The following is a 7,625-nucleotide window of genomic DNA, read 5'->3' as shown; positions in this document are numbered from 1 at the left end:
CTGTGAGTTCTGTACTATGTACTGCTAGAAGCTGCAACACTACATAGCTGTTCATACACTATCATGCTTCTCTAGAAAGTCAACAATCAGGCCTCTGGTTACTAAGGCCAGTTTGGTTGAATATCAACTCTAATTGTCTTCTATGGGTTAATGCGCTTTTTACATTTTCCACATCAGCCTTTAGGTTTTGGGGCCAGTTTACACTACATGCATTTCAGTTGGGTTTTTTTTTTTCTACATCCAAAACGCACAGAAAGGTTATATGGTTGTCAATGTCATAGTTCACATCAGTGCTTGCAGTTCCAGTGCAATCTGGTTGCAGAAAAAAAAGTAGAACATGCTGCATTTTTTCTGCACAGAACTGTACTGGAATGCGGTAAATCGCATGAAGAACGCAGAAAAACACACTGGAACGCACATGTCCCTATTTAAATTGAAGAGAAAGTGGGGAAGGAATGCATAAAAAACATGCACTGAAACGCACCAGGATGCGGCAAAAATGCACATGTGGGAACGCATCTGGACTGTGTTTCTATAGTGTGAACTGGCCATTTAGGGCTAGTTCACACTAGATGCAGTCCAATGCGGTTTTTGTTTTTTTGTTTTTTTCCCCCTTGCACTTTTCACAGACTGTATATATCTATAGGTGGATCCATGTTTGATCAATACTTTGCAAATGAGTATTTTTGTTTTGATGTTTTAATACTTTTACACAAGGTATAATTTTATATATTCTATTATTATTATACAGTATTTATATAGCTCCAACAGTTTGCTCAGCACTGTACATTATAAAGGGAGATGGTACACGAGACAGTACAGAAACCATATGATTCAATACAATACACGAGGGGTTTGAGGGCCCTGCTCGTTGATTATTTATTTATTGGCAGCTGTTTTTTATTGCCAGCCATTTTTTTTATATTACCCAGTTTTTTGTTTTTTTTTTATTTTTGCCCAAAAGACTTAAATACTATGGTGTTCACTTCCACAGCTCCAGTTAGTACAGCTTCCCTGAATTTCCAAGTAGCGGAGTGCGTGCCTTTGTTTATTCACATGCGTTGCATAGAAGAAACATTGGAGGGAGGAGTTGGGAGCTTGGGAGAGACTTTCCACCCTAAGCTTTGGGGAAATGTGCTGCTATGGAGGCATGCAGTTTAGAGAAAGGAGTCAATGAGCTGGTACTCTAAGGTGGTTCTGAAGAACCCTATAAGGAGATGGAGCCACCTGAAAGGAAGTGAATTTAGACTGAGATAACACAACCACACACAACTGATACATGCATAAAACATGGCAAGTGCTATATGCTTCTTAACTTATAAGGGTTTGATATCATTTTCAAACTAGCAAGTACTTTCATTAAAATAGAACTAAACCCTCCTACTATTAAAATGAATAATTTTGTACTTAATTACCCAATTCGTGCCATTGTTTGCTTCTTTTAAGTATCCTTTTACAAGTATGTCCGTCCTTTTTTTTTTTTTTTTTTTTTTTTTTTTTTTTTTTTTAAATCTATAGACTTTCAGCAAAATACATAGTTGAGGTGCATATGAGAGAGCTGTTTTCACCTGCTAAAGGATTTGTAATTCTGTCCACCAATCCCTGAGATTTATGCAGCTCTGCCCCACAGCATCATCCTACCTGGCACTGCAAGAAATTGGATTTTCTTTTGCTACAGTTATGAAACACTTGCAGGCCTTGTCTCTTCCCCAGCCTGTGATTGGACAGTGAAAGAAGCAGCAGACTGAAAAGCTAATTTCTCTGTTACTCTGCTCTCTCCTCCTATCGACATCTCTGCAACTGGTTGGCTTCTTCTGCTGTCTCTCCCACTCTTTGCTGTGCAGAACAGGAAATGCAGGAGACTGATACCAACTCAGATTACGTAATTGGCACTGCTTTCATTTAGGAAAACATATTTTTATTAATGAATACAATGTTGCATTATTTGGGTATATTTTATTTGGCTTGTGTTCAGCTTTAAAAAATGTGTATTTTTGCACGTACCTGCTGCCACTTAATTTATATGCACCAATACTCCAGATGCAATAATAGAACTACCCTTCCCCCACATTCAAAGTAGATTGATTAAAGTGTGCAGGCATGATGGGAGGGAGAGGAGGCTGTGCCCTTGTGCACTTTAGTACATACCAGTGAGGTGTGCATTGGCATGTGTGGTCATAGTTTGATGCAGGAAGGACCCCCACAGGTGAGTCTTGCTCGTTTTAACCGATTGATGTTACCCAGCAACAGGAAGAAAGGATAGGCTTTCTGCACAATGACCGTAGAGGTGGAATTTGTGCAAAGAAAACCATGGGCAGTGAGTTTAGAGATTATATAAAAGGCAACATGTTTTGTTTTTTTTAATATATATATATATATATATATATATCTATAAAGAAAAAAAAAACTTCTCAGACTGAAGGTGCGCTAAGGACTCCAAGCAAGTGATTCAAAGCCTGTTCTAGTATACTTCAGCCAAGATTCAATATTTAGGGGTTTAATTATGAATGGCAAACAGACTGTTCACTTTGCAAGGACTTTTTCCCAGAGCTTGGTGAATGAGGGGATGCTCTGTTGACTTCCATCATCTCATCATGTGCAAGCAAAAATGCTGAGTTGTTGTTTTTTGTTTTTTTTTCCCCTCCCTTGCACGTGATTGGGTATTTTTTGGAAATCACCAAGAGCACTAAGCTAGGGAAATTTCCCTTGCAAACTACACAGCACTTAGTAAATCAACCCTTTAGTATTTAGCTATTTACAGGACTACCTGCTCACCACTCTAGTTGTTCGTCTCGGTATTGGTATACTCCACTGTACCCCCCCCCCTCTCCTTTTTGTTGGTAATGTGATGATCATGGAACACACCTGCTGGTGTGATAGGACATCCTGTCTGCTGATTCTCACATACAGCAATCCTGATGCAGTACATTGTCAAAATGAAGGTGTTTCTCACAGCCACCAATCGGAACCAAAACTGCATTGAAATGTTAAATGTGATTAGTGATGCAGAGAGAGAGAGGGGCTAAGTCACAGCGTAGGCTTATGAAGTGCATTCCCACTATGTTAAAAAGTAAAATAAATTCAGTTTCCACTGCTTGAAATTTTGTTCTTTTATTATATAAATGCAAATGTCCCGGTTTGACTTGAACCCCTTCCCATTTCATGCTGTCACCACATGGAAGAGAAATGTCACAAGGCCTGCGAAAGAAAATAATTTATTTGCGCAAGAAAGGTGAAGGCTACAAGATCAGCAAAGTTTTACTTATCAGTCAGAATACTGTAGCAAAAGTGATACAAAAACTTAACAAAGAAGAAACTGCAACCATCTCACAGAGATGTACAGGCCTTCCACGGAAGTTCACACCTTGACAGGAGTGTCTTCTGATGAGAAGGGTTGAATAAAATTGCGATGCTAGTTCACTGCAGTTAGCTAAAGAAGTAGAAAGCCAAACTGAGGTGATTGTGTCCTGTGAAACAAAATGGCGTACACTGTAGAGGAATGACACACATGGGTGTCGTTCATGAAGGAAGCCTCTCCATGCACAAAAAAAGCTTGCCTAGAGTTTTCCAAAACCTGTGCTGAAAAAGACTACTGGGAGTCTGTACCCTGGATTGATGAGACCAAGATAAATGTTTGTGGAACTGATGGCTTCAAAACTGTATGGAGTCGCAAAGTTGAGGAGCACAAAGAAAAATGCATGGTGCCTACAGTGAAACATGGTGGTGGCAGTGTCCTCCTGTGGGGCTGCATGAGTGCTGCTGGTGTCCTTACAAATCTACATGATTTGTAAGGACAGCACCAAGTCTTCTAGGCATGAAATTAATAAGTTGGCGACATATTGCAACATCTATCTTTTTCCATTCTTCAAGAATGACCACTTTTAGAGCCTGAATGCTGGATGGAGAGTGATGCTCAACTTGTCTCTTCAGAATTCCCCATAGGTGTTCGATTGGGTTCAGATCAGGAGACATACTTGGCCACTGAATCACTTTCACCCTGTTCTTCTTCTATTGCAACAGTTGCCTTAGATATGTGTTTTGGATCAATGTCATGTTGGAAATGTGCATGGCAAGATGGTAGCATCTTCTCTTTCAATATAGAGCAGTACATCTGTGAATTCATGATACCATCAATGAAATGCAGCTCCCTGACACCAGCAGCTCTCGTGCAGCCCCACACAAGGACATTACAAACAACATGTTTCACTGTAGGCACCATGCATTTTTCTTTGTACTCCTCACCTTTGCCATACAGTTTTGAAGCCATCAGTTCCAAAACATTTATCTTGCTCTCATCACTCATCTCATCCCAGTAGTCTTCTTTTTCATCATGGGCCCTGGCAAATTCTAGGTGGGCTTTTTCGTGTGTGGGCTTTAGGAAAGGCTTTCTTCGTGGATGACACTCATGCATGCCATTCCTCTGCAGTGTACACTGTATTGTGTTACCGGAAACAATCACCCCAGTTTGGCTTTCTACTTCTTTCCCTATCTTCTTAACCATCTCTCTGAGATGGTTGCTGTATCATCTTTGTTACATTTTTGTATCACTTTTGCTACAATATTCTGAGTGATAAGTAAAGCTTTGCTGATCTTCTTGTAGCCTTCACCTTTCTTGTGTAAAGAAATTATTTCTTTCTCAGGCCTTGTGATATTTCTCTTCCATGTGGTGACAGCATGAAATGGGAAGGGGTTTTCTTTGTTAAGTAATGCCCTTTTATAATCAGCTGTCGGCTGGACACCTGTTTAACAAGAATTCAACTACAGGTGAGTCTAATTTATTCATTAATTAGGATTTTTTGTGTAAAATTTAGCTTTGCTCCTAAAGCTGGCCATACATGGGTCGAATTCCGAAAGAATTTTCTTTAGAACGTCTTTTCTAAGAATTTAGGAAACAGCAATTTTCGTATGACCATCAAATTTGAGTGATTGGGCATGTTGGAAATTTTTTGAAGACTGAACGAATTTCGAATCCATCATGGGAGAATCGTGCAAGAAATATAAATAAAAAAAAGAAATGAGCATGAGCTGTGACCTGGAAAGAAAAGAAAATTCTTGGGCAAAAAAAATTATTTTCTGTAGTAACAGGAGGTGAAATTGAAAGCTTGGTTGAATTTCAAAATCAATGGTGGGCCATTGAATTACAAAACTCACTAAATTTCTTTTTTTCTAAAGAAAATTTGTTCCGAGTTTGATCCATGTATGGCCTGCATAAGACTTTCATTGGGGTGTATTCATTTTTGCAACATGGTCTTGAATGAATTTGTTAGGAAAAATACTTCTTTGTGTGCGCAAATTAACAAATCTTGTTTGCAATCAATGGCCCGCATTTGTGGGAGTATGTTGTAGTATAGCGTCCCATTAGAAAATGTATATTCTGAAAGGAACGTAAAGGTTTTCTGACAATTCTGTTGGGGTGTAGTCATTTATGATGAGCAGTGTATGTGTGTATATATAGTGAGGAACAGAAGTATTTGAACACCCTGCGATTTTGCAAGTTCTCCCACTTAGAAATCATGGAGGGGTCTGAAATTCACATTGCAGGTGCATTCCCACTCTGAGAGACAGAATTTAAAAAAAAAAAAATCAGGAAATCACATTTTATGATTTTTAAAGAATTTGTCTTGCACTGCTGAACATAAGTATTTGAACACCTGAGAAAATCAGTGTTAATATTTGGTACAGAAGCCTTTGTTTGCAATTACAGAGGTCAAACGTTTCCTGTAGTTCTTGACCAGGTTTGCACACACTGCAACAGGGATTTTGGCCCACTCCTCCACACAGATCTCCTCTAGGTCTGTCAGGTTTCGGGGCTGTCGCTGAGCAACACGGAGTTTCAGCTCCCTCCAAAGATGTTCTATTGGATTTAGGGCTGGAGACTGGCTAGGCCACTCCAGAACCTTGATATGCTTCTTACGGAGTCACTCCTTGGTTATCCTGGCTGTGTGCTTCGGGTCGTTGTCATATTGGAAGACCCAGCCACGACCCATCTTCAATGCTCTGACTGAGGGAAGGAGGTTGTTGTTCAAAATCTCACAATAAATGGCCCCATTCATCCTCTCCTTAATACAGTGCAGTCGTCCTGTCCCCTTAGCAGAAGAGCACCCCCAAAGCATGATGTTACCACCCCCATACTTCACAGTAGGGATGGTGTTCTTGGGATGCAACTCCTCCTTCTTTTTCCTCCAAACACGACGAGTGAAGTTTAGACCAAAAAGTTCTACTTTGGTCTCATCTGATCACATGACTTTCTCCCATGCCTCCTCTGGATCATACAGATGGTTATTGGCAAACTTCAGACGGGCCTGGACATGTGATGACTTGAGCAGGGGAACCTTCCATGTAATGCATGCTTTGAAACCATGACGGCGTTGTGCTCTACCGACAGTGACCTTTGAAACTGTGGTCCCAGCTCTCTTCATGTCATTGACCAGCTCCTCCCTTGTAGTTCTGGGCTGATTCCTCACCTTTTCTTATCAGTGATACCCCACAAGGTGAGATCTTGCATGGAGCCCTAGTCCGAGGGAGACTGACAGTCGTCATTAGCCTCTTCCATTTTCTAACAATTGCTCCAACAGTTAATCTATTTTTACCAAGCTGCTTGGCAATTGCCCCGTAGCCCTTTCCAGCCTTGTGGAGGTCCACAATTTTGTCTCTGTTGTCTTTTGACAGCTCTTTGGTCTTGCCCATGGTAGTAGTTGGTGTCTGACTGACTGTGGGGTGGACAGGTGTCTTTAAAGAGCTCAGACAGGTGCTACTAAGTTAGATTAATGAGTGGAGTAGAGATGGACTTTTTAAAGGCACAGTAACAGGTCTTTGAGAGCCAGAATTCTTGCTGTTTGTTAGGTGTTCAAATACTTATGTTCAGCAGTGCAAGACAAATAAATTCTTTACAAATCATACAATGTGATTTCCTGAATTTTTTTTTAAATTCTGTCTCTCAGAGTGGGAATGCACCTACAATGTGAATTTCAGACCCCTCCATGATTTCTAAGTGGGAGAACTTGCAAAATCGCAGGGTGTTCAAATACTTCTGTTCCTCACTGTATATTTATTTATTTGTGTGTGTGTGTATGTATATAAAATACGTACACACACACTTTTGCCAAGAGTACTGGGACACCTGCCTTTACACACACATGAACTTTCATGGCATCCCAGTCTTAGTCCGTAGGGTTCATTATTGAGTTGGCCCGCCCTTTACAATTATAACAGCTTCAATGCCTCTGGAAAGGCTGTCCACAAGGTTTAGGAATGTGTCTATGGCAATGTTTGACCATTCTTCCAGAAGCGCATTTGTGAGGTCAGGCACTGATGTCGGACAAAAAGTTCTGGTTCGCAGTCTCCACTCTAATGCATCCCAGAGGTGTTCTACTGGGTTGAGATCAGGACTCTGTGCAGGCCAGTCAAGTTCCTCCACCCCAAACTCGCTCATTCATGTATTTATGGACCTTGCTTTGTGCACTGGTACGCAGTCATTTTGGAATAGGAAAGGGCCATCCCCAAACTGTTCCCACAAAGTTGGGAGCATGAAATTGTCCAGAATGTCTTGGTATGCTGACGCCTTAAGAGTTCCCTTCACTGGAACGAAGGGGCCAAGCCCAACCCCTGAAAAACAACCCCACACA

The sequence above is a fragment of the Staurois parvus genome, unplaced genomic scaffold, assembly GCF_062004578.1.
Source record: "Staurois parvus isolate SC_StPar_1 unplaced genomic scaffold, SC_StPar_1.0 ptg000154l, whole genome shotgun sequence".
NCBI classification, from domain to species: Eukaryota; Metazoa; Chordata; class Amphibia; order Anura; family Ranidae; genus Staurois; species Staurois parvus.
Note: the sequence above shows the minus strand (reverse complement) of the source record.